The 21,353-nt window shown below is 37.0% G+C and overlaps 1 protein-coding gene across 2 annotated transcripts in view; it reads right to left on the minus strand.

The window, feature by feature from the left end:
- LRBA (LPS responsive beige-like anchor protein) overlaps positions 1-21,353 on the minus strand; it is a 504,104-nt gene that overhangs the window by 46,736 nt on the left and 436,015 nt on the right. The window lies entirely within an intron of this gene.

The raw sequence follows: 21,353 nt of genomic DNA on the forward strand, positions 1-21,353 counted from the left end.
CGGGTGTAGTGTGATGCCCATTTAACACAGCTAGAACAGGGAAGGTAGAATGCTTCAGGAGTTTACGATGATAATGATGAACACATTATTTCAGAAAACTGAAATCTAGTTCTGGGTTTCAAAATACACTGCAGGGCTAAGTGCCCAGAGACAGATCTCTTTGGAGGTTCTGAGAGCGCTTTAAACATAATGAACTGTATACCTCGATCCTGGTGGAAGCTGTGGTATTTGGAAGAAAGGGCTGAAAATGCGAGCCATGACCCAAGGAAAAATCAACATGCCCTAGAGACTGATGACTTTGAGCAATGAAAAGGAGAAAAACGAAAATACTAATTGCTTCCTTTTGAACTTGCATATTTGAGAGAGTAGTAAAGCAATGAATGGAAATACAGGTTTCTGTTAGGGAGAACTAGTTCAGCAGGAGAAAGACAGCACGTTGTATGTCAGACGTGGAATCTGAAGTAGCAGTGATAGCCATCTTTCCAGGCCGAGATGTCCAACGCACAAGGAAAACCCAAGATTGGCTCTGAGATGAAAGATCGGGGGCATTGACCTGGGCATCATTCATACAAGAGAAATGTAAGTCAATGGTATTCAGTCTTTCCCTCTCACTGTGTATATATGTGTGTAACGTGAAGCAGCAGAAATGACTTTTTCAAATGAAATCTTACATGAAACGCCAATATATAAAAAACATACAGAAAAGGTTGTTCTACTCTGAAGGTGAGAAAAGCTTTAATAAGCTTCCTCATCAGCAGCTCCTGAGATGATTCTGCGAAATCTTAGGGCTCTTGAGAGCAGTTTGAAACCTAGTGGTTAAACTCCAGGAAGAAAATACAAGACAGACACACACACACACGGGGACCCAGAGCTGAACTTGGGAAACTCAGGTGTAGGGTATGATATGAAGAAGTAATAAAGACAATAGAGAGGGGGATCTGGGGGTGGGGAGCAGGACAGGGAGAGTTCCAAAGACAGAGTGGTCAATGGTGCCAACTACTGTAGAGAAACTAGGAATACAGGCATTACTGCATATAAACCTCTATTCTAGATACAAATTTAATGTAATTGGTCTTAATACTACATATCCTGCTTTGCACTTAACATTGACTTGGAATGAAAAAATATGATGAGAAAATGTTCAAAAATACCAATCTCCTCTTTTTAACACTTAAAAAAAAAAAGTCTTAACATTTTAATATGGTTTGCACATTATGGACCTCTTTGAGGAAAAGACTTTTTCAAGTCATGTAATATAGAGGTCTGATTGTTCTGTCTCCATAACAGAATATGAGCTATATTATCCCACATAGGTTAAAAAATAATTCTCTTTCCAAGTCCTCAAGATATCTAAAAAATACTACAGAATTCTTAGACACAAATGCTTTATTTCTTTACTAACCTTTGAGTTGCTGGTGATAAAAATGTAATAGAAAAGGCTTTTTCAAATGTGGAAAGTATGGAATAAGACTGTAAGGAAATGACTATAATCTCAAATCTTTACTGTCACATTTTATACCATGGACTGATAATTCACTGTTTCTTAGACTCACTAGCCTTTTTTTATTCAGCTTGATCTCTGACGCAGTTTCCACTGCTGACCGGCCCCTGGTCCATGTTCTTTCTTCTGGGGCTTCCATGCCCTTACACTGGCCTGGTTCTCTTTTATCCCACCCTTACTCTTTTGCTGACTTCTGCTCTTTCTCAGCTGTAGACAAACTCATCAATGTGAGTTCTCTGTTAGTGCTCCCATTTTTGCAATCTAAACTTTCTGTCCTGGAAACCTTTCTACTGCCATAACTTCAAACCTTATTTCTGTTCGGACGATTTCCAAATCTAAAACCAGAGGACTGTAGGTTTTTTGAAGTGTGTACTTACACTTTTGCCTGATGCCCGACTATGTATACTCTGCATGTGTCTCAGCACAGCTGAAATTAACCCTTTGCGGTCGTATTAAATTTGGACATGGGTGTCGTACTGGTCGGAATTAAGAGCTTTCAGAGAAATTATGAACTGATACATGAATGAATAGAGTTAAGATTCGTACGGTTCCTTGCTGTGCTGGCTGAGAGCAGACATACGACTGGAACAGTAAAAAAGCTTTGGTGGCAGAGAGTAGACAAATGACCTCAAAGGGTTAACATATCTGAAATCTAGAAAAATTACTTTTATTCTAGCATTCCCCAGTCAAGAGTTAGACTTTTCATTTTTTTATGCTCAAAATCTTTCTGACATTTTAAAGTTTTACCTCTTTCTTTCATATAAAATCAGTCACCAGACCCAATCACTTCTTTTATAAAACTCCTCATGGTCATCGCTCCTTTCTGAATCCAGGTTCCTTACCATTTCAGGTACTGAGTACTGCAATAGTCTACTCACTGTTTTTCTCTATTTAGTTTGTCCTTCAGGGCAACCAAGTTGCCCAAACTCTCCTTTTTACAATATTCCTTGATCAAATGTCTTGATTCCCGGCACTTAAAAGATAAAGGCCTGCTGCTAGGCAATGAAGGTATTCCTACCTCTCCAACTTTCATTCCTTCATCCAACTCCCTTTCACGGGTTCCTCTTCAGCGAGGCTCGTTTTCTTCCACAAATATAACCAGCCATGTCTACCTTGTATTCTCTCTCATGCCACTGCCCTTCCTAAATGGCCACCCTCATCTTTAATTTGCTAAGACCTACCATCTCTAAAACACCCTGCTTAAGCTCCGCCTTGCTGGTGAACATTTCCCAAATCTTATAGCCTGTTCATACTGCTGATTACACACTTGATTCAGGCTTCCTTGTAAAGTTAACTTTTAACAGGTTACTAATCTGTCTCTGCAACTAGACATAGGGTGGGAATAACATACTTTGCAGTAGTGTGCAGCAGGCAGAACAGTACCTTGCACCTAGTATTCATACAACAAAAAAGTTTACCAAGTGCCTACTGTATAGCAACCGTGCCCAGACCCTTATGCCTCATCTAGGGTCATATTGGGATAAAACCAAGCTTGAGAGATGAGCACAGTTCATGAGGGCAAAATGGGGGTGCGGGGGAGGATGGGAAGTGATATGGAAAGGCTGATAGCTACTATTACAAAGAGAACAAGAGTCTTTCAGGGAAGCTCTGAAAGATATCACTGAAGGCAGTTAATTCTCATTTCTTCAGCCAGAACACCTGCGGGATATGACAACACTCCGGTGTCTCAGCAAAGCAGTGATTCTTAAGGGCCAAGTCAGAAATCCTGGGGGAATATGTGTGATTTGAAAAAGCCCCTCAGGTAACTTTGCTTATCACTTCACTTTCTGCTTTAGCCTTTTGTGAAGAGCAACAGAAAATTTCAAAGGTAGGTTTGAAATCACAGGAAACACGCAGGCGTAAGGTTTAGGAAGTTGGGCTGGTAATAGGGTAGCCAAATGAACTCTACCAAATGCCTAAACTGTCTTTAATGAACTCTCCTTTGCCTAGAGAGTGTTAGTGCTGGGTGTTATCTTTTAAACATTTATATTTATTATGGAATAGGATGATGAATCCCAGTGCACCCATTAGTTAACTTTAATAATTATTAACACATTTGGCCTTCTGTCACCTTAAAGGAGCTCAGTCTAGGCCACATGAAAAATAAGACGGTGTTCCTGCCTTTAAGCAGTTTATTTTTTTACCCCTACTGAGAAACTACACTGAGAAAGAATATCCAACAATGGCCAAAGTTATAAACATCAGCCAGCAGCCTTCATAGGGGGCTAGAGGCAACTAGACTTGCAAGGAGATGTTCAATCCTAACGTTGCAAATTTGATTAGGCACCTTCTCTAGTGAAAATCCTCCCATCCAAATTCCTTATCGTGGTAGCACCACAGCACGGGTTAAGTGTGCAGACTGGAATCAGACGGCCTCAGTTCCAACCTCCGCTCTGTCCCACATTAGCTGAGTGACTTTGCGCAAGTCACTCAACCTCCTATGCCTTAGTTTCCTCACCTAAAAATGGTGATAATAACAGCGGGTATTTTATTGGGTTGTTGTGAAGATTAAATGAGATAACATAAGACAGAACAGTTCCTCACACATTGTAAGTCATTAGTAAGTGTCTGATGTTACTCTTATAGCATATACATAAAAGACTTAACACAGTGGCTGGCTGGGGTTAAGTAAGCATTTAATACATGTTACCAACTACTCAGTTAAGGTGAATAATAATAGTAACCTAGCTCCTGCCTATGTTCCAGCCCAGCCCCTGCCACTCTCTTCTCACGCTCTATGATGAGATGTAAGGGGCTGTGCTGCATTTGTATGCACTGTGCTCTCTCCCTGTTCTGCCTGTTCCCTTTCTGTGTGGCTGCCTCCTTCTCATTCTTTGGGAGCTCTCTCCTGCTTTTATCCAGACTGTTGCTTTCCCTCCCTGCTGCTCTTGGAGCAATGTGCATAGACTCCTACTACCTACTTATCTAACATTCTAAATACTGGTTTCATATCTGTCTTATCAATTAGACTGGAAATCTCCTTGAGGCCAGAGACTGCCAAGTATTTCTGTGCTTCTAGGGGCTTGACACACAGTAGGTGCTCAATCCACTTAATAAATGAATGGCCATCCAAGTCAACATAATTCAGCGGGACACAGCTAAGAGATACACTTCTACCACTATTACAGAGCAGTCCAGCATTGAATAAAACATTCTATTAAACATTTCTACTAAAAAGCTTCCTTTATTATGTAACATTCTTATTCATCAATTCCCAATTATTTCTGTAAATAGCCTGTTACTACTTTCTATAATAAAACCTGAATTCAGAAGGCAGCATTCCAGATGTTGAAATACGTAGCAATAAAAAAGACTATGCAAATACCTCGAGACATTCCAGTAAAACCACATTATTTATATTTTATAAACAGCATCTCAAATATTACCTAGAGAATTTATTAATGGATTTCCAAATGGAAATATTATGAAAAGATTTTCAACAAGCTGTGTATTCTATTGTTTTCTGTGCCAACTACTGCATACTCGCATGATTTTATAGCTAAACACAGAGAAAAAGACAGTATATCTAAGAGAGAACACAGATACACTCACTAGATTCAATGAAAGAAAGAAAGAAAAGAAAGAAAAGTCAAGGAAAGCCGACTTGGCTTAATGACAATGTAGTACTTGGCTTCAATTTAATAATGACTATTTTAGTCTCTCTGAACTAGTCTTTTTAATTTAAAGGAGGAAACAATTTAATTCAATACAACACTTAGTAACCAACAATAAAGTTGTAAAATTTTATTTTAAGATGGGTTTGGGGAAGAAATTATAAACATATGGATGCAGTTAAAATAAACACATGCATACTGCTTTTTTTAGTACACAACTCTGAAATTGAATTTTATCCCCTATATATTTACATCTAAAAGCACTATAAAACTGGGATAGGGAAACTAAAAAAATGTGTTAAGAAAAAACATGCCATTTATTAATATATTTAAATTTTTTGACATTACCAAAAAAGTTCTAGAAAGCTGTCTTAAGAGTCTAGAGAAAATCTTTACCAGGCAATGTTTAAAAATTCAAACAAAACTTCATATTTGGCTTTCAGAGTTCATTGGCATTTTAATATTTAGAGTCGCATTAAGACCACCAGGGCTTTCTACTGTGATACGCATCATATTCCCTTGTGCCAGTATTTCTCTGCTCCCCCACACACACATTTGAGCTTAAGCTAGAGAAACATCTTGCTGAATATTCGACAGGTTCCCACTCAAAGCTTTCTGATCAATGCTCTAGTTGACCAGCCCCAGTGCCACGTGGGGCCGCTGTGACATCTAGCTTTGGTACCATCGAATTTAAAAAGCACACTACTCATATGACTACTTAGTCATTATATGCTGGAGATGGTGGCAGACTAACTCTTAACCTTGAAATGAAATACAAGGTTACTTTTTAGTAGTCAGAGCAATAAAGGCACAAATTTTTCCCTCCCCAATATATTCTTATTGATTTCAGAAAGAGGAATGGAGAGGGAGAGAGAGATAGAAACATCAATGATGAGTCACTGATCAGCTGCCACCTGCAGGCCCCCGACTGGGGATGGAGCCCGCAACCCGGGCATGTGCCCTGACCGGGAATCGAACCCCGATTGCCTGGATCCTAGGTGGACGCTCAGCCCCTGAGCCACGCCCGGCTGGAAAATTTTTTTAAAATAGTATAAATGCCTAACTCAAATTTTTTAAACAGAATCATTTAATGTTGAAATGTAAATATTCAAAGTACTGTAGAAATAAAAAAAAAAAAAGAATTCAAACTTTTAAAGCATAAATGTAAACGATAAATAGCCTATCAGAAAAAAATGGATATACTAGCATATGGAATATTTAAAACTCAGATGAATGTTCAAAATATAGATGAGATAGTATTTAATCAGCAAAATATACAAAATAATCCATAGAGAAAGAAGCCATAGTGAAGAAATAAGTTAAATTGAAGAGAAATCTATGTAAATTTGGACTTGAAAGTTTTTTTTTAACTTTCAGAAATTAGACATAGAGAAAAACAAGAATTTAGTTAGGGGTCAGGTTTTATGTTTTCAAATAAAGACTGAGCTACTGATTCCAATTCTACAAATTCTCATAAGGAAAGAATGAGATGAATGCAAAAAGACTTAAACACAAAGATGGTTATTATGGCATCCTATAACAGTAAAAATTAGGGAAAAGCTACTTAATCTATGATAATTAAATACTATGCAGTCATTAAAATGAGTGAGTTGAGTTGAATATACCTGACATGAAAACTAGTCTGTAATATACTGATAGAAGAAAAATTCCTAATTATGAAAGAATATAGTATGCGATCTCATTTATATATTTAAAAATATAAACACATACACATGTGTTATGTGAGTTCACATAAAATTAAAAAATTAAAAAAGAGAAACTAGAGACACTCTTTACCAAGAAATCTTTACACATACGTGGATACACACATGTAAAATCTGGAAGAGGCTGTACCAAACTATTATTAGTTGCTATTCATGGTGAGGTTTGGCTTCTTACACAAAGCACATCTGTGAAGCCAAAAAATAAAGAATAACAAAAACTTTTCCACTTTGAAAAAAATTTCTAAAACTAAAAAACTTTAAAAATCTAAAGAAAAATCTGTCAACATCTGATACAGCTTTATGAAGTTTAATTTTTTCCATTCATATTGTAGCCAGAAGTACTTTTTTTTTTAAATCCTCACCCAAGGATATTTTTTCCATTGCTTTTCAGAGAGAGAGAGGAAGGGAGGGAAACATCGATGTGAGAGAGACACATTGATTGGTTGCCTCTGGCACGTGCCCCAACTGGAACTGGGGATCGAGCCTGCAACTGAGGTACATGCCCTTGGATGGAACTGAACCCAGGACCCTTTAGTCTTCTGGCTGATGCTCTAACTACTGAGCCAAACTGGATAGGGCGAGAAGTAATTTTTAACCATCTAGGAATAATTCTAGTTGATAAACTGGTCATAACTGTGAAATCAGTAGACCTTGCTATAAAGTTAATTTTATTTTGAACGCATTTCCTAACTTATTTATATCAGATTTCAAGGAGCCATTAGTTTTAGCACTATTTTACCATTATTTAGTATAAATTAAATATTTAGAAAGGTATATAAATTTTATAAGTAAAGTATATGCTTTTCATAAGGCACCAGGTATCTGGCAGCATAAAAATGTCGTCATGATGCTGTGGAGTACACAAAAAGCAAAGAGAAAGAGTAGCTTGCAAAATACAGTAAAACATTAAAAAATAAGAATGCAGTGATAAGAATTCAAGGGAAAGGGAAAATTAGGGTGAAAAAGTAGTATTTTTACTTAAACATCTCTATAGTATTATGGAAGTTACTAAGGTAAAACAAACTAATTATAAATTTGGAAAATATTCACATATTTCCCATTAGTGCCTTTAACTGAGCCTATACATTCCATGGACATTAAATCGAAGCACAGCCCAACCTCACTACAATCTCCACTTCTTGCAGCTGTCCATCCACTGTAGCATAATCCCAGCTGCCAATCTGAAAGAAACCAGCTAGTCAGAGCAGACATAACCAACAGAAACAAATGTCACTCAATAATGTTCAGCGGCACTGTGTTCATGGATAATTTCAAACAGTATCTCTGTCTAGAACATTGATGTGCTCATTCAAAACACCTCCATCTCCAGCTACTGGAAATGAGTAGATAAAGCAGCCTGCCTAGAAAAATAAGTGGAATGCTGCTTCAAAGAACTTCCCAATGCTGAGAGGCAAACACACTGGAAAGTTCTTAAAGAAAAATAAAATCAGGGGAGTTGATTTTCTGCATTTAGCAGTTTAAATTATTTCTTAAAACCAGGCAAGTATGGTTAAACTATGTCATGGAAAGAAGCAGTCATTTGGCCATTCACTTGATAAGAATCATCTAGTCTATTTTCTCAACAATATTTGTAAGCCACTGTATGAAAACACTGAAATGAGGAAACTACAGTAAGAAATCAGGTGGCAGGATCCTTAACCTCAGGTGCCTTAGAGAGTGAAATGTAACACACACACACACACACACAATCACACACACTCCAGTTACACAGTACTGACAGGGACAGAAAGAGGTGGGAACAAATTTATTGTTATTACATAGTTTAATAATACTTAACATTTAAAAAATCTGCACTTGACGCAAGTGTTTCCCAAATACTAATAGAATGTCAGCTGCTTCTTTGCATCAGTAATGAAAGGAAACACAGTGATTATATTTTAAGTAAACTTCCTCATCTTTGGTAGAAATAAAAGAAAACAAAGTTGTTATTCTGAACATTTAGAAAACTGTCATACTTGCAAACAATCATATAGATTTTTCAAGTCTATGCAATTTTTGTCCACCTTAATCTTTCTATAAGCTTGTATTTAGTTTAAAATTTAGAGAACAAAATTCAGTCACTTGATTTGAAACTACTTTTCATGCACTCGATTTAAAATGATGTATCACAGAATTGTACACTTGAAACCTATATAATCTTATTAACCAATGTCACCCCAATACATTTAAGAATTTAAAAAAGTAAAATAATCAGCAGTGAAACCATTATAAATGTAATATAATGTCCTGAAAAATAAAAATAAAATCATTAAAATGAAGATGGCGCCTGAAGAAGGGGTTCATGACAGAAATCATCAGCATAATAGGATGGCTCAGGATTCCTTGGATGGTTGATAGGGAAATAAAATGATAATATTAATACTTTGCTCTATGTCCTTGGATGTAGACTATTGGATACAGCTAGGACTATTTAACTAAGAAGTCTGCAATAGGCACAATAACTAGCAAAAAACAAAGATTAGCTTTACTGACAACTTTGATGTCCATTTGGTTGGCTAAGGGAAACGTTGATTATTGTGGTTTTGATATACAAGAAAGTCTGGCATAATTTCAAGGTATTTTTTCGGTAGGTTTTCAATTAAAACTTGACTAATCCTTACGGTTTATTTGGCTTTTCATTGTACAGTTCCTGCCCTGCACTGTGTCAAATATGCCATCTGGGTAACACACTTTTAGTCAGAGATGCTTCAGCATTATTTTTTTAACACTTTGACTTGTGGCTGCATGAAACCTGAACTTACTGCATTCAGTGCTTCTAATTTACTCTGATGCTGCAGCCATCGCAACCCCGTTGTCCTATTGTCCTCTTAAATCTCACTGCAGTAACAGAGACTCTTGCCCCACCTGCTTGAACTGGGCTGCAGACCATTCCCCCAACTATTTAACAAATGTTAACAATGCTATAAATACCAATTGTGTTTATGCTTTCTGAAAGATTCACTGCAGCCAGTGTTCTGCAGTAGTGTCAGAGCTGAAATAAGCTGTTGACTCCCACCATGAGAGTGATTGAGTTCTAAGCCAAAAATGCTTTTCCTTGGATAAGATATCTGATTTGCTACTGCTGTCATGAAGCTGAGGTCATGTAAACTTAAACACTGCTGCTGCTGCTTTTGGAAAACAGACCTTCCCAGAGTGATTATGTGTTGCTCAAACAGCGTTTGGAAGGATAAATTTAGAAGAGGGAAAACCAGCCACTGACACTAAACACAACTTAGGGAAAAATTTCAGGTCTGACTTTCATGTTGAGACCCATTGCATATAATCCTTTAAATTGAGCAACATCCTGGCTCTCCTGCCCTGCTTCCCTGCCCATCTATGTAAACAGAGCTGAGTTCCATTTTAAAAGGGATACTAATGTCTTTCATTTCTGAACTCACATAAACATTTTATTTGTTTGAAAAGTAAAGGAGAAAACGATGCTTCCAGAGGAAATGTAGGAAGGACTTATGGAAGGGACACGATGAAAGAGCACAGACAATATTGTTCATATTAAAGTTGTTCCTGAGCAACATCTACCTGCAGTGTATCCTGAGCCTCTGAACCCCACCTCTCTTCCAACCCAGGCTCGCCCCAGGACGTACTCCCCACACAATGGCTGCTCAGACTCTGTGCTCAGTCTGTACTGTCCCTTTCGTCAAAACCTATTACAAACGCTGTGCACAGACAGCTGAATGACTGGAAAGGACTGTTTAAAAAACAACACATGCAAGATATGTAACCAAATTATCTCTGATGGTGGAATTTCAAGCATTAGCAAAAGGCGAAGAATTCTGTGGCAGAGCTTTTTCTGTATATATCCGAGCACATTACACAGGAACCGTCACAGCTGATGTTAGCATTTGACTCTGGCATTAGTTAACAAAGTCCAAGTTTGGGGGTGGGGCCTTTCCAGTTCTACTTTGTACTTTCATATTATTTGAATTTTATACGGTTAACGTTCATCACTTTGATAAATGAGTTCTTAAGGCCCTTTGTGTAACTATTTAATTACACTCACACCACTAAGTAGGGAACCCAAAGACGTAAAATTCACAAATCTTAGCACAAAAGCCTTCTTGCTTTTAGAAAAAGATAACAAGAACTACAATTAACAGTGATATATCTAAGATATTTTCCCTAACAGTGGATGTGACCTTTTTGGTCTTCAAATGTGATGGGAAAAATGAAGAAATAAACTCAAATAGCTAAAAAGTATGAAATAAATCATAGCTCGGTGAGTAAAATAGGAAATTAGGAGACTTGGAGATACTCTGATTTCTGAGTGAGATAAAAGTTAAGAAATTATAAATTCCTTCATCTTTATCAAAGTCACATGAAAATCATTGTACAAAGTCACTATCCTGGCAACTCAGACATGGCTAAAGCCCAGAAAACAATCAGAGAGACCTCCAAACAGCAAACACAAAGTCAGGATCCTTATGCTCATGTTAACGTGAAGCGCACGTTCTGATTTTTAAGCAGAGACTCTTTCCCTTCAAAAGAGAAAAAGAGTTGTAGATTGGCTTTTCCCCCTTGATTTTGAAGTGAAACAGAAAGCAGCAAATGAAACAACTGCACGATCTCACTAACCAAAGATAATGGTCACCTTTGGCTACAAAATCATATGCACATGTACACATAAAACTGTGTCTTATATTTCATAATATAATTTGTTTTTCACTGTAATATGGCAAAATATAATTCCATAGCAATACGTACAGACCTATATAGCAGTATTTCTGGTGCCATTATAGTATTCCACTTTATGGATTTACCAGTATTTATTAAACTAGTTCTCTACTGTTAGACATTTCTGTATTGTTTTTAAAAAGATCTTACTGACTTTTGGGGGGGGGGGGGAGAAACAGTTATGTGAGAATGAAACACTGATCAGCTGCCTCCTGCACGCCCCCTACCAGATCAAGCCCACAACCCAGGCATGTGCCCTGACTGGGAATCCAACCAGAAATCTTTCGGTGCCCAGGACAGTGCCAACCGACTGAGCCACACGGGCCAGGGTTATGTGTGTTGGGGGATTTTTTGGTTTTCTTTTTTTAGAAACTATATAATTGAACCTTTTTTTTTTTTTTGCATACTTGCTCAGTTATTCCTTTCAATTAAGTGCTAAGTACATGAATATTTTAAAAACTGATTCAGATTACTATAAAGACTCAACCTATTCTCACCCTCACCAAATATATAACAATGTCTGTTTTCTAACCAACATTAGGAATTTTCATTTTTTAAATCTTAGATAATCCCACAGGCAAACATTCTGTTGAATTTTAAACTTAATTTCAATGATTACTAGTGAGGATGAACGACTTTTTATTTGTGGTTTGTATTTTATCTTTTGTGGATTATCTGTTCTTGAACTTTGTTATTTGTTGTTTTTCTGGATGTACAAAAACTTTAGTTTTTATGTAGCCAAATATATCAATTTTCTTAATGACTTTTGGTTTTGATAGTAGCCTTACAAAATGAAGCTTTCACTTCAAGATTATAAAACTACTGTTATATTATTTTCTAAGTTACAGTTTCACTTTTTATAATGTATTCTTTATTCCAAATAAATATATGTATTTCATTTGTAATTTCTTTCACTTTAAGATGTGAAAAAGGGATCTAAATTAACTAATGTTCTAAACAATTAGCTAGCTGTCTTACATCACATACTGAATAAGAAAGCCTTTTCCCAGTGATTTAAAATACCACCTTTATTATATGCTCTCATATGTAATATGCCTATTTCTATTCTGCTCCATTGAATCTCTCAGTTCCTTCACTAGAACATGCTGCCTTGATTACTGTAGTTTATGTTTTTGTATCTGGTAAAGTAATCAAAACCTATTTATTTTACCTTTAATTTAGTTCTACCAAATCTAGTTATTTGGTTTCTCTATCGCATGTAAGACATAATAAATTGTAGAGTAGAAGGACGGGTGCCTGAAGGGTAGACAGACAGGCTTGACACAGTAACAAGAAGTGAGAACTGATAGCTTGAGGGCACAGATAGGAGAAAGATTACAAGAGCATAAGAAGGCACAAAGGATAGCAATACGGAATTCTTTAGTTTAAGGTCAAATACAGCACAGAACAATGATTAATATTAATAATAAAAAATCACGTTCTTCAAATATACTCCTCACTTCTCTTTGTTCACTATCTTACTGTAAAATGGCCTCTACTAAAAACGGTAGAACAGCTATTTTTCAACTACACATATTATAAAAACTGACTAAGTTCAAGGTGAGTCAAGTCTCAACAGATTTCAAAGAATCCATATAATCTATACCACATGCTTTAGCTCTAAATTAAGTTAAAATTAGTGACAAAAAGATAACTAGATTGGATGTACAAAGACAATCCTCACTGAAGAGATGACCTTTAAGCTGAGGCATACATGGCAAGGAGCCAGCATGTGAAAATCTGGGACAGTTGGAGAGAACGCCTATTCTAAAAAGGTGCTAAGCTGCCCAGCCAGCGTGGCTCAGCGGTTGAGCATCGACCTAGGATCCAGGAGATCATGGTTTGATTCCCGGTCAGGGCACATGCCCGGGTTGCGGGCTCGATTCCCAGTAGGGGGTGTGCAGGAGGCAGCCCATCAATGACCCTCTCATCATTGATGTTTCTCTCTCTCTCTCTCTCCCTCTCCCTTCCTCTCTCTGAAATCAATAAAGATATATTAAAAAAAAAAAAAAGGTGTTAAGCCAATGACAACCTTCACATGAATAGGAACAGAAAGGTCAGTGGTGGGGCACACAAACGAGGAAGAGATAGCATGACACGCAAGGAAGGTTTACGTAGAGAGTGACATGATCTGATACACACTTTAAACTGTCACTCTGGCGGTCTGTGGAAAGTGGACTGTAGGCAGGTAAGGGTAGAAAAAAGTGACCAGGTCTACCAATGCTAGTCTGGAGTAGCGATGGCGATGGTGGCTTAGCCTACTGAATGACAGACATAAATCGTTTCCATACACTGTCTGGTGATGCCGCCAACCGAGCTGCTCTTCATCACCAACTCCGCAGGCTTCTCCACCTCCGCATGGCTCATTCCCGTGAGCAGGCCTTACTGTCTGCCTTCCCACGTGCTACACTCTCCGCCTTCAATTCCTCTACACTTTCTATTGCTTCACCTACTTCATTCCTCATTTCTTAAGAATTATGTAGGCAGTTATTACTCCCCTAATCTGGATAGACTGCTCTGCTTTGTACTGGTATATATAGTGTGCACATCTCACTCAGAGCACATCACTATATATACAATTTTTAAAAACTTATTTCTGACCTGCTAAAACTCTATCAATGACCTGTTTTATAATAAGGGCTATGTAACTGAGCTCTCAACTTTCGCATGTAGCAAATATTTATATGAGAATTGATAGGCGCATTCTAGATAAGAATACAGAATTGTTCTAGAAACCATGCCTGTAAATACAATTATATTCTGAATATATTAAAGGAATAACTTAAGGAACAGGCTTATGTTACATTACTTTATAAAATTAATGCTCATCATGTATTTATTTTGTGAATTTGGATTTTAAAAGGTTTTTTCCTTTAATAAAAATATTTATTCTTACTCATATCTGATCCTGATTTAAATTATTTATTCTATTTTTTTTCTCTTTTTAAATTTCTTCTTTCCTTGTTTTTTAGTGTGTTTTTCCCAGTGGTGTCAGGCTTCATAAGATCGCCATAGATTTGATAAGTGTGAAGGAAGGTAAGAGAGTCAAACCAACTGCAGTGGAATTAATAATCAGAAAATAACAAACTTTCATTATTTTTTGTACCTTGTTTATAAAAGAATATATGTACTCATCACAAGAAAAAACTGTAACTGTACAGTGATGGAAGTTAGCTAGACTTATTATGGTGATCATTTTGCAATATATACAAATATTAAACCCTTATGTTGTGCATCTGAAACTAATATAATGTATGTCAATTATACCTCAATTTTTTAAAAATGCAAAAAAGAGAGGAAAAAGAATGTAATGGTAGGAAAACAGAGCAGGTTTTTTTTTAAAAAAGGTAAAGACAGGAAAAAAAAGGAAAGAAATAGTGCCGATGAGACAGAGAAATAAAGGAATAAAGAGCCTGTTAGTATAAACAGCTGAAGGGAAGGTACTGGAGGTCACAGATATTTGAAAAAATTAGTATATTTGCCTGAAAAATAATTCTTTCTGCTGTGTGATATATGCAAATGCAGACATTGTTGTATATTGATAAGCCAGCTGTTTTCTAAAAATTAAAAACAACATAAAAGTTTAATGTGCTGCAGGCTGTTTCTCTGATTACTCTCTGTCCTCTTATGCTTATTATTTCTTTCGTTTAATGCTTTTTTTATAGAGAGATTATTTTTATGATCACTTACTATGCCATATGCATTAACCATTCAGTCGAGAATAAAAGTTTCTCAGGAGGAATAGAGCTTTCCCCAAGTAGAAAGTGAGGACATGACTTGTACGTGGGCAACCTGCCTCTGGGTATGACTATGTGCACACCTAAGTGTCCCAAATTAAATTAAAAATGTAGTAGTGAACAGAAATATATAATATATAGCTACTGAACAGAAATAAGTCTAATCTAGTCTGCTTTTAATACTGAAAAGTCACAAATCTATGCTGGTACCATTGTGTGATTTTGCAGAAATAATGTCTTAATATAAGTAAAATATATGAACAAACTTACTGCTATTGAAGATGTTAAAGCATTTAAAGGAACAGGATTTTGAAGAAAAGATAGTATAGCCTGGCGATGGAGGTGGGGAGTAAAAGGAGATGGCAATAGTGGTAGTTTTACATCTGGCAGGAGGCCTGTGACAAGACTTGACTTGGAGGCTGCCCAGGCCTGGGAGGTCAGAGGCATGCGGCTGGCCAGGGTTAGAGCAGCAGGACCTGCCTCGCTGGGTCTCCCGGTATAGCTTTACTCTGCTCGCAAAGTTTAGAAGGAAACAGTGTGCATGAAGGAAGAGGCAGTCTGTGAGCAACCTCTGAAGCAGTGCCTACTCCCAAGTCACCCTGAATGCCCTCACCCAGCCTTATTTTCTTCATATCACTTATCACTAAATAAAATTACTCTTTACGGTTGATTTTCTGTGCACCCATTAGAAAGTGAGCTCCCTGAGAGAAGGGACCTACTTATCCTGCTGTCGAGAACAGAGAGAAACCACATGGAAAGGAAATAATTATTTATTCATTACTGGGAATCTATTAAACACCCATCACTGTGTTTGGCATGTCCGTAAGTATTATCTCAGCCTTGATACAAGCCCTCATAATCTTGTTGCCTTTCCACCCAATTCATGTCCTTTTGCTTATACCGGTCCCCAGGCTAACCTCTTCTCTTTCATCTCAGACAAGGCACTACTGTTCCCTGCTGCCCAGGGCCTGTCTGTGTTCTGGATTTTGTTCCTGCCCTCTTCCTCACAGGGATTTCTTTCCTGTATGCATGACACCTTTCCTCTTTTTGGATCTTTTCAATAAACAAAGAAACATAGTTAAATATCTATCCATTTAAAAAAAAGAATCTCGTAAAGCTTTTTTTTTTAAAAAAAAAAAAAAAATCAGTTTAGATTACACCTCTCCCCATAGAAGGAAATATCATTTGAAAGGAAAGGGTCAGACTTCTCTCCCAATATTCAGAAAGGGGTTTGGGGATTAGGAAGCTTTTAGTAAAATAAATAAATGCAAATCTATATCCTAAAAAAATAAAAAGATCTCCCTTAGAGTGGCTGCTAATGGGTATGGGGTTTCTTACTGTGGTGATGAAAATGTTTTAAAATTAGATTGTGGAGATGCTTGTAAAGCTGTGAATATACTAAAAACTCCTGTACTGGACAGTTTAAATGGGTGAATTGTATCATATGTGAGCCAAATCTCAATAAAGCCGTTAAAAATTCTGCCTTCAGTAACTTTCTCTCCCACTGTGTTTATTTGTTCATCTCCATTCACAGCATAGTCTCCGCCTTCTAAGTTCCTTTCTCTAAGGTCACCAAGGACTCAGGATAACCCAATGGGTACTTTTCAGTTTTTTTGTTTTTTTTTTCCCAAATATATCCCCATTAATTTCAGAGAGAGGAAGAGAGAGAGAGAAAAACATCAATGATGAGAGAGTCATTGATCGGCTGCCTCCTGCACGCCCCCTGACTGGGGATCGAGCCTGCAACCCAGGCATGTGCCCTGACCAGGAATCGAACCCTGATCGCCCGGATCCTAGGTCGACGCTCAGCCGCTGAGCCACGCCCGGCTGGGCACTTTTCAGTTCTTATCTGTTCAATCTTCTTCTAGACATGCCTAAAAAATATACATGTGATTATGTAACCGACTTTCAACCTTCAATCTGGTGCCTTAAAATACAGTTAAGTTACTTTTGATGGCACTGAAGGTCTTTGTGGTCTGGCTCCTGTCTCTCTCTCACCTTGTCACCTTGGGTTCACTTCATTCTCCAGCCACGATCTCCTTCACCCGTGTGTAGGAAGCTTCTGCGGCTTCTTCTGTGTCGATATCCTTTGCTCATGGCTCTATCCAACATTCTTACTCATCTTTCAATCTACAGCTCCAGCCTCTCCTTTCTCGGAAAACATGCCTGGACTCTGCGCGCTGCCTCAGTGCCTCTCCTCTGCGCCTGTACACACACAGTGCGCTTGCCCGGGCCCCAGTTACTACAGCGCATTATCCTTGTTTACTTCCCCGTATATCCCCACTAGGCAGTCAGCGCCAGCTGATGAGGGCAGGGCCTTTCAACTCGTTTTTAACCTTATTACATAATTTGGATTTAGTGAAAAGCTGTTGAAAAATGAATAAATTAATGACCTATTCTTGTTTTCTGATTGTTCTGGCTTCACTTTACGGTGAACTCTGGATGTGCCCTCTAGGAAACAGTCTCTAATAGCTCCTCTAGTGCTACATTTTATTATTCTTTCTATGATGCAATCAGCAATTCATATTCTTTTTATAGTTGTGTGTGTCCTAACCCAGGGATTTAACAAGGAAAAACACAAGGGAAGGTACTAACACCTGCTGAGAACTTATAATGGGGTAGGGACCATCTAGGCACTTAACATGCAATATACCTCATATAATCCTCTATGGGGTGGGCATTGGATTACCAGTTCTATACAGGGGGGAAACAGAGTTTCATGCAGATTCATGCCATGCAAACAGTAGACTTCAGGGCCAGGAATCAAAGCCATATTTATTTGGCTTTGGCTTTTTGTTTGTTTACTATATCACACTGCACTGTGCCACAGAACTTAGCACTATGATATGGAATGGCTACATAAAATATTATCACATTTGCTTTCAACATTCAGTAAGCTTTGTGGAACAACAGTATGGTAATTACCATAGGGAAAGGAAGGTAAGGGGAAGTAGAAGAGGGGATGGGGGGATAAATGGTGACAGGACAGAACGAGACTTGACTAGGGGTGGTGAACACACAATACAATATACAGATGATATGTTATAGACTTGTACACATGAAACATATAATTTTATTAACCAATGTCACCCCTATAAATGCAATAAAAAAAAGAATTGGCTAGATATGTTATATATAAAAAAGAAAGCTTTGTGAATTGATCATGTATATTTATGTAAACAGTACTAAGTAATGAAGTGATATATTCTTTCAAAAACATCAAGTACCTACCATACTTAGAACATAAGAAAGAGGCCACATTTTTCAAATGAATGCTGAATATAATATATGCTTATAAAATATAAAAATAAATTGGGGTGTGATGAGTGGAAAATTCTGCAAAGTTTAATATGCTAAAAACATTAACTACTTGGGGTTGCGGGAAGAAAAGGAAGTCAAAGAAACTTAAAGCAAAAGTCTTAAATAGTCTTTAGCAAATGTTGATCATGAAAAATAAATACTAAAAACTTACTTGTTATGGCAGTTCCTCAAAAAGTTAAACATAAAATTACCACATAATCTAGCAATTCCACTTCTGAGTACATATCCAAAAGAACTGAAAAAGGGACTTAAACAGACACTGGGACACCAATGTTTATAGCGGCATTACTCACAAAGGCCAAAAGGTGGCAACAACCTTCTGTTCACCCATGGGCAGAAAATGGGTGAACACAACGCGGTACACATACAACGGACTATCACTCAGCCTTAAAAAGGAAGGAAATCCTGACACATGCTACGACGTGGCCGAATCATGAGGACATTAAGCTAAGGGAAGTAAGCCAGTCATAAAGATACAAATACTACATGACCCCACTGCTAAGAGGTACCTACAGTGGTCAAACTCCTGGAGACAAAGCAGGCTGGCGACGGCCAAGGGCAGAGTGGCTGTTCCGAGCGCAGCGTCTCGGCTGGGGAAGCTGAGAGCCTCTGCAGCCGGCTGCGAGCAACGGCGCACAGCAATGCGAATGGACTCAATTCCACTCAAAATGTGGATAGAATGGTAAGTGTTGTGCTATATTTATTTACCACAATAAAAAACATTATTTGAAGTCAAAACATGTTTAAATGAAAGAAAAATATAGTTTACTCATATATTTCACCTACATATCTAATGTCTAAATGGAGTATGCGCAATTTCAAATCTTCTACAGTTAACTTAATGAATATTTATTGTCCCATTGTCTGACCACATGCCCTGAATTTGGAGTAAGATAAAATGGTCATCAAAGATATATGAAAGTCTTCTAGATCTCTACTGTCCAATATGGCAGCCACTAGCCATACTTGCCTATTTAAATTTGAATTAACTAAAATTAAACATTTGATTCCTCAGTTGCACTAGCCACTTAAATGCAGAATTTCCACATGACTAGTGGCTACCATATTGGACAGTGTAGATATCATGAACATTTCCATCACTGCAGGAAGTTCTGTGGAATCATGCTTTTAGTTTATACTGTAAATAGTATGTGGTAAATTCCTGTGATAAGTCATTGACGTGTGTGAGGAAGAAAGGTGGTCAATCCAGAATAAAAACAGAGCTAATTATGCAGGTTGTTCTACAAAGGAAACAACCAGCTAATTCGATGTTTCACTTTGTAACCAGCAGCATCACACAGACAGAGGCTTAGAGCCATCCTTTAAACTTGTAGGAAGTGAAAGAAATCATTATATTATCTTGGACACACCAATAGACAGGTCTTTAAAAAAAAATAGGATCCCATATTGGGAAAAACAGTGTTAAGTACATTTTCAAAGCAACTCTATAGAATATTATCGAATTTCAAAATTAAAACTATACAGATTATAGAGCTGGTATGTTAAGTAAAATGGGAGATTACAAAATCAAACATATATGATTTCAGTCATATTAAAGTTATGCAGAGATATGGATAATTATAAGGGAACATGAAAAATAAAAATGTGGTATATCTGATGAAAAATTATGGATACTTATAGAACAAAGTAGCACTATTCAAATATTGTTAAAACGATAAAAATGAAAGTAAATGAGCCTATGCTGTTCTATTCTATCAATAAAATTACGTTCTATTTGGTATCACTATTTGCATGTTTGCTTTAACCTCACTATCATACGTCGAACCCTAGGTGCATTCTGTGTTGTGCTCTAATAAAAATAACATAACATAACATAACATAACATAACATAACATAACATAACATAACATAACATAACATAACAACATAACAAAATAAAATAAAATAAAATAAAATAAAATAAAATAAAATAATAAAATAAAATATCCCCTGGAAGGAATATTTTCAAATAACAAATAGTCTGTGTAAGTTCATTTGGTCCAGCTTTAAGATAAATTGAAAAATAGCAATTCAAAACCTGTCCAGTTTAAGACAAATGTACATCTAGCACATGGCGCTTTGTCTGCATGCTAACCTTTACTTAGGTGATAATACATATTGGCAAATACAGTCAAACGTGCTTATTACACACTGTAGACATAACCAGGTCATACACAGAATTTTAAGGGAATGCACCGAGCACTGGTGAAGAATGACATACTTACTCATCACAAATCATGTTCTCTGTAAAGTGATATGCAACTTTCTCTATGAATCCAAGTCCTGGTTTCCCAAATATAGTCCTGTTCTAAAACTGTATAGATACTTAAAATGATACCTGCTCACTTCTACAATCTTTTCACATGGTGTGTTATTACAATTAGAATCTATAATTAGGCTAAAAATACTTAAAAAAACAAGGCTATATATAGACTTTCTGGTGAATCCTGTATTTGCTAAAACCATTTGAGTCTTTTATCTAAGAAAATAAACAAAGATAAAATAAGCCTCAATCGCATCTACCAACAAGTGTGATAATATATGAAAATGTTAGACTTCATTCCTATTAGTTTCTCTATGGCTATGCATGTACTTATGTATTATATATAAATGTGTTTTATCACATTGAAGTGCCTTTATGCTAACAACCTTATTTCTTTCATAAAGTATTTTCCTAATACTTTAAATTAGTGAGTGGCCTTTAAAGTTATACAAATTATAAGTATTATTACTTATCCATTCATGTGTTCAACTTGAAAAAGCTCTC

Source organism: Miniopterus natalensis, chromosome 4, assembly GCF_054644295.1.
Source record: "Miniopterus natalensis isolate mMinNat1 chromosome 4, mMinNat1.hap1, whole genome shotgun sequence".
NCBI classification, from domain to species: Eukaryota; Metazoa; Chordata; class Mammalia; order Chiroptera; family Miniopteridae; genus Miniopterus; species Miniopterus natalensis.